We start from the raw sequence: 10,768 nt of genomic DNA, 5'->3' as shown, positions 1-10,768 counted from the left end.
CTCCCAATCCGTTTTTTGATAATACCTTCAACCCACTGATTTCGTCCATTTTGAAAATTTTTGAAATATACATTTTCACCTGGGGAGAAGCACTTGGTATTAAGGTTTTCTTTTTTGAAAACTTTCTTTTTCTCTGGTAGCAGCCTATCGAAGACAGATCTTATCTTTCTTGCAAACATTAGCTCAGCCGGGGAAGAATTGACATTATTATTAGGATTTGGTGTCACCCTGTAAATTGCTAAAAATGTTTGAATACATTGTTCGTCTGTGTCCGTAGTAAGATTTTTCTTAAGTGCCCTTTTAAACGTATCTACAAATTTTTCGGCCAACCCATTCGATCGTGGATGGTACACAGGTGTTGTCATATGTAGAATATTTAGTGAGTCACAGAATTCTTTGAATTCATGAGCAGTAAATGCTGTTCCATTATCGCTCACTAAGGTTTTTGGCACTCCAAAACGGCTAAAAATTTCATTACGCGCACTCACAGTGTTTTTTGCTGTTGGATGTCTAAACTTAAATATTTCTGGCCATTTTGAAAAAGAATCTACAATAATCAAGTAAAAATAACCATTTATAGGTCCCGCATAATCAATATGCAGACGTGACCAGGGTAGGTCCGTCTTTGGCCATGGCGTCGTTTTTACTGGAGGATCTCGAGCTGCTAATTGACATCCTCTGCATGTCTTGACACATTTTTCAACTTCCTTGTCCATACCAGGCCAGTACACATATCCTCTCATAAGGGATTTCATTCTCGAAATGCCCGGATGACCTGTATGAAATTCCTTCAGAATTTTCCTCTGTAACGTTAGTGGAATTACGATCCTCTCACCATACATGAGCACATCTTCACAGATGGAAAAAGGCGTTGTTTGATCTACCTTTTTATTTTTTTTTATCCATCCCAATTGATTTTTCATTTTCTTAATGAAAATATCATTTACTGCCTCTTTTTTTATTTTTTCGAAAGTTACCGGAAGTTCACGTATCATATTACACATTGAACTTGTACATTCACTTTCGTCTTTAAGCGCAGCAATTACCGTTTCTTCGAAACTTTCGCTTCTTTTAGGGATCAACCGTGATAATGCATCTGCGTGTCCTAACTTTTTTGAGGATACATGTTCCATCTTAAACTGATAGTTTAAGAGGGTTACAGCCCATCGCTGTAATCGATTCGCAGTATGTGTGGGAATGCCTTTCTTTGATCCAAATATGGTAAGTAGGGGTTTATGGTCGGTTTGCAAAATAAAAGATCGTCCATGGAGAAATCGATTGTACTTTGTAATTCCAAATATTATCGACAGCGCCTCTTTTTCAATTTGGCTGTAATTTTTCTCCGCTGCAACCAACGTTCTTGAAGCATGGGCGATAGCTTTTGTCCTACCATCCTCATACTTGTGAAGTAATACAGCGCCAACACCGTAATCACTGGCGTCCGTTGCTTGTATTAGTTCCTTTTCTGGATTGAAATGTGCCAATGCTAAGTCTGACAGTAGACATCTTTTGATATTTTGGAAAGCAGATTCACATTCCTTATTCCAGTTCCATTTAACACCCTTTTTCAGTAACTCGTTAAGAGGAGCTCTTAAATTATGTATGTTAGGGATGTAAATTGCATAGTATTGAACTAATCCCAAAAACGATTTTAATTTTGTCACTGAATCTGGAGCAGGCATCTTTTCAATTGCTTCAGTCCTTTGTGGATCCGGTCTTCGACCCTCTTTGTCGATTATTTGACCTAGATATTTAATTTTTTTCATAAAAAAATCGCATTTTTCTGGGCTCAATTTAAAACCAAATTCCTGTATTCTTTTGAATACTTCTTTTACATGCTTCTTATGATCTTGCAAATTTTCACTTTTAATTAGGATATCGTCAAGGTAGGCCATTGAAAATTCCAACCCTGCCAGCATCGTGTCCATAATTTGCTGGAAAATAGCAGGAGCAACCTTTAATCCAAAAGGAAGCCTCTTTAGCTTAAAAATGCCCTTATGAGTATTTATGCCTAAGTATTTGGAGCATTCATCGCTGATCTTAATTTGCAAGTAAGCATCTGAGAGGTCTATCTTAGAAAAAATTTTTCCTCCGTTAAGCTTAGAGAACAGATCTTCTGCGGACGGAAGGGGATAATTATGGTCCAATAGACAGTCATTTAAACCCGTTGAAAAATCTCCACAGACCCTTATTCTGTTATTTTTTTTCTTTACATACACGGTTGGACTTGCCCAATCTGTGTGGTTAACTTTTTCAATGACTTCCAGTTGTTGAAGTCTATCCAACTCTTTTTCGATTGCGTCCATCGCTGAAAAAGGCACATTCCTTTTAGGTTTGAATACTGGAGTGGCATTTTTCTTTAATTCAAATTTTGCCTCTGTCTTAATACAGAGTCCTAGTCCTTCGGCAAAAACATTGGGAAATTCAGTTTTCAAATCCTTCAGGAAGTCTTCCCTTTGGTTTGCTTTTTCTGCAGTTAAAACGTTACAAAACGAATTTATGGGTTTCTCCCATAAATTAAACAGGATAATCCAATCTACCCCAAACAGGCATGTATTCTTTCCTGGTACGACGTACACTTTGGATTTATGAGTCTGGTTAGCGAATGTCACTTTGCATTTTAATTCTCCCTTGAACTCTAATCTTTTGCCGCACACACTTCTCGCCGTCTTTCTGGTTTTCGTTAATTCAGGTCGACCTATCCTTTTCCATATATCTTCATTTATAATACTAATATCTGCACCGCTATCCAGAAGCAATGTAACCAGATGTCCATTTATCCGAACATCAACATATTTCCGTCTTTCGCAGCTTTTTTCTTTATTCATGCGAAGCGTATTTACATTATCGGTCCCTTGTCTTTTCTTCTGGGCACAGTATGTTCCCTTGTGACCTCTGAGACCACATTCATAACATATTTTGTTCCTAAACCAGCAGGTCTTATTGTTGTGTCTTAAACTACCACAACATTTACACTTTAGCTTTGGGTCTTTGTATCCTTTAAGGATCCTGTGTTCTTGGAACCTGGACTTTCTTGTGGTCCCTTGCCTTTTTACTTGCTGCACCTTAAAAATATTTTTCTCTTCAATGCGAGTGTTGTCTTTCTTTATGTTAATCAGACGTTGACACTCTTCAGTGACTTTTTGCAATGTTATGTTAGGATCCGCCTCCATAATTGTTAGGATCCGTGAACGTATATCTTTGTCCCTTGGTGCTGTGAGACCTTGTACAAAGATTAAACATTTAAATTGGTCTGCGGAAATTTCATTCAATTTAAATGATTCGCATAAACAGTTCACAGTGCAAGCATATTCTAGATAGTCTTCAGCTTCTGCCTTCTGAATGTTCAAACATTTGTATCTAGAGTGAAATAGGCTATCCCTTTTATCAAATATTTTCGACAAGGTACTAATTGTTTCCTCGAACGAAACCTCCTCCGGTTTTTTTGGTAGAATTAGATTTGCATACTTGGTGTTTTCATCAGTACCCAGTTTTTGTAGTAGCAGGGTAACTTTTTCCTCATCGGTCCAGTCTAAACATCTTTTCGTAAAAATTGTTTCGTATCTTCTGTAGTATGCAGGGAAAGTAACACCAGTATCCGGGGAGTAACGAAATTCCGTTAGTGAATTTGAAATACCCTCGGCAGAAAAATTAGTCTTCTTCCCGGTCGACGTTAGAATTAGCTTTTCTAAATTCTTTTGCTGTGTCGACATTTGTCGTTGTAGTATGTTTGTTTGTTCTTGTTGTGCCTCTAAAGTTTTTTGTGTTCTTTCTTGTTGTTGTTGCAGCTGTTGCTGTAGCTGTTGTTGTTGAATTTGTTGTTGTTGTTGTTGTTGTTGCGCTAAAAATTGTTGAGTCATTTTTGTCTGTTCCTGGATGCTAAGGGCTAGAGCCTTAGTTAACTCTGCTAATTGTTCCATGTTAGCTTCTAGTACAAAAATGTCTTTTCGAATTCTACACAATAATTCCAAAGAAAAATCGTAAATTTACGTATATCGTAAATTAGTAGCAATATGCAGACACAACACGTTTCAACAAAGTTCATCCATAGTAATTCAACAGGCTTTGTAAAATAATTCTTTTTTTTTTTTTTTTTTTTTTTTTTTTTTTTCAACAACGTAAGTTCATACACAAAATATTTCTTACTTCCCACGACAAATAGTTCCAATTATTTATATAAAGGCAATAACAAACAATTAATTTTCAAAAAAAAAAAAAATATATGGCTGCCGTTCCCACGTGGCATAAAATGGTACAATAGTCGTTGTATTTATATTTTTTCTTTCGAAACTCGTAATCCTTTAGTGTAGTTTCGAATTCAACTTGCGACCATTTTTTTTTTTTTTTTTTTTTTTTTTACTTGTCAAAATAAATATAAATTCCACTTTACCTTGAACATGTTTCTATAATTTCTTGTGAGTTCTTTACGAAGAAAAATCCGTACTTTTCGCTACTTTAGGTAGGAAAAATTTTTAAATTCATTGACGCACGTGGTCAAAAATCCTTGTGTAGTTTGTTTTTTTCGTAAAACAAAAAAATCCTTGCATTGTACACAGTCCTTGGTACGGTAATTTATCTCTGTTAAGAGAAAGAACATCCTTTCGTCGCCATTGTTATATTCCTAAATACTTAGGAAATAAAGACAAACGTGAGTTACACCGAGTGGTATGTGTAATGGGGTTTATTTATAATACAGAAACGTAAGGCTGCTCGCCTAAGGTAAATAGAAGTACATAGTAACAAGTATGGGGAAGAAAGTCTGATAATCAACACGTAAGACTATCCGTCTTACTGCGACTGCTTGTCTGCCGCTGTCTGCCGCTGTCTGCCAAACAGTCCAATATATATATACAGTTTGTAACCGGTGTATAGCCAGTTATGTTCCTTCACAACAGGATCAAAGTTCAACAATTTTACCTTTGAAAACTACCAAACTCCACCACCAATTTTGGTTTAAAAACCAAACATTTTAGATGTAGATTACTTGAACATGGATCAAACTTTTTAATTTGATTTGAGTCCAAAACAATAAATGTTAAGGGGTCAAAATTGGGGTCAAAGTTTTAAAAAAATTGACTTCTGTGGTTACTCAGCTAATTTTTAGTTTAAACATTTGAAATTTTACATAAGTGTATTCAAACATAGAGCAAGCTATTTAATCGGTTTTTGGCCGAAAATTTCGCTGTCAAGGGGTCAAAGTTCAAAAGATTTGACCTTTGCGGTCTCTAGCAAGCTATTCAGCCAATTTGGGCCTAAACATTTTAAATTTTACATAAAGGGTATTCAGACATGCAGCAAACTTTTTAATCAGTTTTTGGACAAAAATTTGGCTGCCAAGAAGTCAAAGTTGAAAGAATTTCCTTTGTAGACTCTACCAAACTCCTCCCCCAATGTTACCTGAAATTTTAGATGTAGGTTACCTGGACATGCGTCAAACTTTTTAATATATATAAATATGCACATAAAGTTATGAACGGTACACAGGGCCCGAGCAAAGCCAGGTTGAACTGCTAGTATAATAATGAATACGAAATCTGCATTAATCAAAATATCATATTTAAGCGTATTTTATGGCCGGGCAATGCCGGGCACCCTGCTAGCATAGATATATAGTGAATAGTAGGAGAAACAGTAAAAAATGTGTAGATGAGAAAAATTTTGAGAATAGAGAAAGCATGGAAATAACGGGGGTGGGGGCGGGAAGTAATTGGAGATTTTCATGAAGCTGGCCATAAAGTGATTTCCACAGAAAGAGGATTGGAGCAGTGCGTCTGTGAACATAATAGATAGGCACATAAACAGAGATGGTAGATAGAGAGTGGGGGAAGGGGAGGCATAAAACGAGTGGTAAGTTAGGTTTGTGTTTTGTGTTATTAATTGGGATTGGAAAGACTGGAAAGCATAAAGCAAGAGGCTATGTGTATAACGTGATATAGTTATAATAAGTTAATGTAATTTGCTTGAAGTATTGTTCAGGGTGTATATAAAGGAAATTTATAGAAGCAATACAATGCAGAGGTGTAACGGATAGACACAAACTGAAACGTATGACAACATAGGATCTGCAAAACTGAGAATAGTCCCGGTATGCATGGTTGAACTGAAGTCAAACACACATCTGATGAAGGAAAAATTTTCAGAAATATTGCACAACATGGAAACTTCATCTGCTCATTTCTCATGCTAATGCAAGTAAGAACACAATACAAGTATAAAATATAAAAAACACACACACACATATATATATTATACTAGCGGATGGGGGGGCTAACAAACAGGATTGCATGCTACTATAATTCGCTCAAAAGAAGGGCAAGAGAGGATCTTGAAAGAGAAGTCAACAGATGGATTAAGGAGAGTATACTGTTGCCGTAACAGATGATGTTCTGCAACCAACAAAAGGGAAGGTCAGATCAGTTCTGGATTTCTGAGAGTTGAACCAACATGCTGAGTGCCATACTGGAGGTGATGCTGTAGACGTATGTAGTTAGAACATTAGAGAATGGAGGAAACTGAACAGTGCGACTACGTTGGTCAATCTAAAATCTGCCTATTGCAAATCCACATCAGCAAGAAAGTCTGGAAGTAGCAGTTAGCCAGATATAAAGGCAAAACCTACTGTCTTACAAGGGTACGGTTCAAGTTGAACTCTTCACCCAAGATCATGTCAACCATTCTGAGGAAGATTCTAGAAAGAATGGGGAAAGTGACCTCATATATCGATGACATTATCTAGTGCCTGCAACGGAAGTGGTGGGTCACTTGAAGAAGTTCAGGTTGGTCCCCAAGGCAGCAGAAGAATCAGATAGGGGAGCAACCTTGGGGCTAAAGTTGAAACAAAGTGTGTCAGGGGGCCTGGAACTTCGAAGGGGGAATAAGATCCCGCAAATGAAAGAAGAGCTCAACAAGCGGGAGTTTTTTTCCATATGCGGCAGGCTGATCGGGCATTACCCTGTTGCCGGTTGGCTTAGACCAGCACGCAGCTACATCAAGAGGCATGCCTAAGGAAGAGAATTGGATGACAAAGTAGGAGAAAGAACGGTCATATTGATCAAAGAGGCTTTGAAAGAAGTGGAAAGGCAAGACCCAGTTTGGGGAACATGGAACGTGCTGCGAACACTGGATGGAGTCATGTGATGCAAGCAGCATTGCAACAGGTGTCGTCTTGGAAGTGGGTGGAGTGGTTGCGGATGACACGGTATGGCTAAGGAAAAAGTGGCAGAATTGGAGTGAATCTAGCCTTGAAAATTGGACTACGCGACATCTGTGCGAAAACAGACTGCCACTGTGTTTGCCTGGTTAAAATCAATGATTTCACATGATAAGAGAGTAAAGACGAAAGGGGCAGCAGAGATACTGGTGAAGTGTAGGTTTGGGATGCTGGCTGAACTGATGCAGGATTTTTCTCTGAAGCTGCATGTAATCAAGGTGGCCTTCAATAAGAACAGAGCAAATGTTCTCACGAGACTCATGCCCAAAAAGAGGATGTTGCTGCAGTGTCTGATCTGGATAATTCTGGAGTGCGAGAGTTGCACAATCTGCACCATATGGGGATAGAAAAGACATCGTACCTGGTCAGAAAAGTCGACCCGAGTGTCATCAAGGAACAAGTAAAGCAAGTGGTCAGGACTTGCACCAGGTTTCAGTCAATTGACCCTACCCCGAGCATATGAAGCTGAAGAACTAAGAGTAACTGGGACCTGGGAAAGACTGGCAGTTGATGTAACCCATACAGAGGTGGGCTTTACATGACAATTATCGACTGCAGCCCCGGATCCTTTGCCCTATGGAGAAAGCTGTGAGGTGAAACGGCCAGTGAAATAGCGACAGCCCTCAACATGGTGTTTCTGGAGCAAAGTCTGGTGAAAGAGCGGCTAACCAACAACGCTACTGCATTTAGACCGGTAACAGTGGTCGATATACTGAAGAAATGGAATATCCGTCAATTCTTCAGAGCTGCCTATAGGCGGGATTGTGGAAAGAAACCACTGGACAATAAAGACAGTGGCAAAGAGAGGGTACACCTCGCCCAAGCAAGCTGTCTACTAGTATAATATGTCGCCTGGATCGGGACAATTGCAAGAGCCATTTCCACACCTGTCAGTATTCACGTACACCTGGAGGCATCTCAGGATTCTTCCAGCAAGCAGGGAGACAGAGACAACAGGGACTATCAAACTTGGGGATGAAGTATGGGTGAAGCCCCCATGGGCGCGATGTATCACACAGTGAAGCAGGGGACGGTTTACCAAGATATTCTTAACATAAGGCCAGTTGAAAGGGAAACAGTGGAAAGCGATGCGTGTGCTAATGCAGAGAGTAATCCGTGCTATTTTTAAATCGTATTTCCACGTTTAATTAAAGTTTTATATGTTTTTTATTCAATTGTAAGGTTAAAGTACAGAATAGGTACAAAACACCTTCCCTTCCCCATGTTAAGAATGGCTTTTTAAATAATAACGTTATTATTTCAGCACAGATCACTCTCTGCATGAGTACCGCGATGTGAAACAACAGGGTAGTGAGACACCTCGGAGGCCAAGTAGGGAAAGACGACCTCCACAATGGACGAGGGAGTACTAAATGTGATCTAGAGATCAAGGGAGCATGTTGTCTTAAGTCAAGGAAAACAGAAGTCTTACCACGTGTGTGTGTGTCGGGCAAGGTCGGGCGATAAAGAGAGAGAGATTAAAGATGGCGCCTGTGGTTTTAGAAGCTGTGGTCTCGCGAAATCTCGTCGCACACATGTGAATGGGGAAGATAGACTGTATAAAAGCAGCCCGAGTTGAGAAGTAGGATTGTGACCTTTGACGATTGTTAGGTTTCTAGCCACGCTTTTAGGGGACCACTGTCACGACTTCTCACGAATTTATCAAAAAGGAACAGCTTTATACCAATTTGGTTCAATTAATAAGTTAATAACCAGACGATACTTTAGACATATCTTTCAAAATTCAATTTGAAATAATAATTTGGTAAACAAAAAGAAAACATAATTAAAAAAAAAAAAACGAAAACGAAACGCAAATATAAGTAACAAGATTTTTTTGTTGTTTTCTTTAAAAAATAAAAAATTTAAATAAAAAAAACGTGACTTAATATTGGTGTTTATGCAGAGAAATAAAAGTTGCGGAGAATGCTGTTTTTACGGTTGTTGTAAAAATGGAATGGAAATTTAAATTTCGTTTCGTTTTAATCTTATTATTTTTATTATTGTCCCCACCCCCACCCCCACAAAAAAATTATTAAAAGATACGAAATAATTTAATTTTTAAACGAAAAAAGTCAATTGGGTATACCCTTTTGGTCATTTCTTTTTTTTACAGAAGTCCAATTTACCGTTCACATTAGAAATGTCAACTTTTATAGATTTTCGGGTATGCTTACAACGAATAACAGCTTTCGGAATAGATACTCTCAACCTCCCCACGTTAAGAACGGCTTTCAGAATGAAATCCCCCCCCCCCCAGACTTGTCAGCATCATACCCGAAAACCTAGAAAGCTGACGTCGAATGTGAACGATGAGTTGGATGTAATGCAAAAATATATTGAATTTAAACGGGAAGAAATTTAAATTTCCGTTCCATTTTTACAACAACTGTAAAACAGAACATTCTCCGCAAGTTTTACTCTAATTTATTTATTCATTTTTTAAATATAGTATTTTCAAGTTGAATTCAAGTTTTACAGTATTTATTGTTTATTAAATTATTAGGTGAAAATACAGACTAGTTACAAAACACTCCTCCTCCACCGTGTTAATAATGAGTTTCTAAATAATAACGTTATTATTTTGGCACGCCCATGCGGTACCTTCTCTGCGTAAATACCAGTGACTTCTGGACCGGCTATAAAATCAGTGAAAGGTATAATAGCAAAATGAACCCGCTTCCGATCATGCATAAAAAATTTTCATTACTGAAAATTTGCTAATCTATATTTAAAAAAAATTCATTTGTTTTGCAGAGTTAGAGAAAATGTTAAAAACAAGAAAAGAAAAACAAGATGCAGTCTCTATTCCGCCGAAGAAATTAACTCACGCACAATTGTTTCTGTTGTGATAATTCTTTCCTTTGCTCTTTTTTCACCGTGTTGTTGACTCAAAACATTAGAGAACGTTTGAAGTTGTCCCACATTCTTTTTGTACTATGGAAGCACTAAGTGTAACAATATACTTCAAAGCTCGTTTGTCTAAAGTGGATGTGGATAAAGTTTCTTTTGCGATTAATAATTAAAATAACTTACGTGCTTTAACGCAACAGGGGCGCGTGAGAAAATTAATTATTATTTTTTTTTGGCTTTCAGGTATAAACGGATTTTAATATTCGTGTTGCAATCGCGTAAGACGACGACGACGACGACGACGACTACGACGACTACAACAACAACAACAACAACAACATTAACATTAACAACAACAACATTAACAACAACAACATTAACAACAACAACAACAACATTAACAACATTAACAACAACATTAACAACAACAACAACATTAACAACAACAACAACATTAACAACAACATTAACAACAACATTAACAACAACATTAACAATAATATTAATAATATTAATATTAATAATAATAATATTAATAATAATAATATTAATAATAATAATATTAATAATAATAATAATATTAATAATAATAATATTAATAATAATAATAATAATATTAATAATAATAATAATATTAATAATAATAATTCTGTTGCATTTTCTGGGGTTGTATTACAATCCACAGAGGTACGAAAAAGTTCTCAA

General features: G+C 37.1%; 1 protein-coding gene across 2 annotated transcripts in view; it reads right to left on the bottom strand.

Annotated features, from left to right (window-relative positions):
- LOC145241348 (uncharacterized) overlaps window positions 1-10,348 on the bottom strand; it is a 256,339-nt gene extending 245,991 nt beyond the window's left edge. Inside the window, exon 1 of one of the 2 annotated variants that reach the window (XM_080104215.1) lies at window positions 10,042-10,348. The gene's annotated coding sequence lies outside the window, so the exon portion shown is untranslated. The remainder of the gene's footprint in view (window positions 1-10,041) is intronic. The other variant, XM_080104214.1, reaches the window with a different exon arrangement.
- Between the last annotated feature and the right edge of the window lie 420 nt (window positions 10,349-10,768).

Source organism: Euprymna scolopes, chromosome 20, assembly GCF_053919585.1.
Source record: "Euprymna scolopes isolate OS-2025 chromosome 20, ASM5391958v1, whole genome shotgun sequence".
Classification (NCBI taxonomy): domain Eukaryota; kingdom Metazoa; phylum Mollusca; class Cephalopoda; order Sepiida; family Sepiolidae; genus Euprymna; species Euprymna scolopes.
Note: the sequence above shows the minus strand (reverse complement) of the source record. Positions and strands in the feature narration are given on the sequence as shown.